At 53.8% G+C, this 1,509-nt stretch overlaps 1 pseudogene; it reads left to right on the top strand.

Moving 5' to 3' along the window:
- The first annotated feature begins 313 nt into the window (after window positions 1-313).
- On the top strand, window positions 314-1,391 carry LOC105546048 (annotated as a pseudogene).
- The last annotated feature ends 118 nt before the right edge of the window (window positions 1,392-1,509 follow it).

Raw genomic sequence — 1,509 nt, 5'->3', positions numbered from 1 at the left:
CTGACAGCCAACCCAAGGAAGTCACTGCAAAGGGACCTGCTACCCACTTAATTTCACACCATTCATTCATTTATTCATTCACTTAGTAGATATTGGTTATTGAGTGCTTGCCAGGTATCAGTCCCTGCAGCAGGTGCTAGCGATAATGAGAGAACTAAGTCCCAGTCCATGACGTCGTGGCGTTTACAGTCTATCTAGCCTTGCGGCTTTATGCTGCCTTTAACAAAGGTCCTGTAGAAGAAATTATTGCTCACTGGCCACCATTAACCCGCACACCGCGTCCTCCTGCTGCTCAGCCACCTGCTTCTCCACGATGGCGATGGAAGAAGAGATCATCATGCTTATCATTGACAATGGGTCTGGCAGGTGCAAAGCTGGCTTTGCTAGGGATGATGCCCCCCGAACCATGTTCCCCTCCATTGTCGGGTGCCCTGGGCACCAGATCACGATGGTGGACATGGATGGGCCAGAAGGACTCCTATGTGGGTGACGAGGCCCAGAGTAAGTGCAGCATCCTGACCCTGAAGTATCCCATGGAGCAGGGCATGGTCACCAACCAGGATGACATAGAGAAGATCTGGCCCCACACCTTCTACAACGAGCTGCGTGTGGCCCCAAGGACCACTCAGTGCTGCTGACCAAGGCCCCCCGAACCCCAAGACCAGCAGAGAGAAGACGACTTGGATCATGCTTGAGACCTTCAACACCCTGGCCATGTGTGTGGCCATCCACGCTGTGCTGTCCCTCTAGTCCTCTGGGCACACCAGTGGCATTGTCACGGACTCTGAAGATGGGGTCGCCCACATGATGCCCATCTCCCCTAACCAACTACCTCATGAAGATCCTCACCAAGTGTGGCTACAGCTTCACCCCCATGGCCGAGTGGGAGATAGTGCATGACATCAAGGAGAAGCTGTGCTACGTTACCCTGGACTTCAAGCAGGAGCTGGCCACCGCCGTGTTCTCCTCATTCCTGGAGAAGAGCTATGAGCCACCTGACGGCCAGGTCGTCACCATCTGCAACGAGTGGGTCTGGTGTCCAGAGGCAGTGTTTCAGCTTTCTTTCCTGGGCATGGAAGCCGCGGCATCCATGAGACCACCTTCAGTTCCATCATAAAGTGTGACGTGGACATCCACAAATACCTGTAGGCCGAGATGGTGCTGTCCTGCGGCACCACCATGTACCTGTACATTGCAGGCAGGATGCAGGAGATCACCAGCCTGGCGCCCAGCACCATGAAGATCACATCATCGAGTACCCTGAGCGCAAGTACACGGTGTGGATCGGTGGCTCCATCCTGGCCTCCCTGTCTGCCTTCCAGCAGATGTGGATTAGCAAGCAGGAGTATGAGGAGTCGGGCCCCTCCATCATCCAGCACAAATGCTTCTAAATGGACTGCGAGCAGATGCCTAGCATTTGCTGCATGGGTTAATTCAGAAGAATAAATTTGCTCCTGGCAAATGCATACACCCCATGCTAGCCTCATGAAACTGGAATAAGCCTTCGAA

This window comes from Mandrillus leucophaeus, unplaced genomic scaffold (assembly GCF_000951045.1).
Source record: "Mandrillus leucophaeus isolate KB7577 unplaced genomic scaffold, Mleu.le_1.0 Scaffold348, whole genome shotgun sequence".
Lineage (NCBI taxonomy): Eukaryota > Metazoa > Chordata > Mammalia > Primates > Cercopithecidae > Mandrillus > Mandrillus leucophaeus.
Note: the sequence above shows the minus strand (reverse complement) of the source record. Positions and strands in the feature narration are given on the sequence as shown.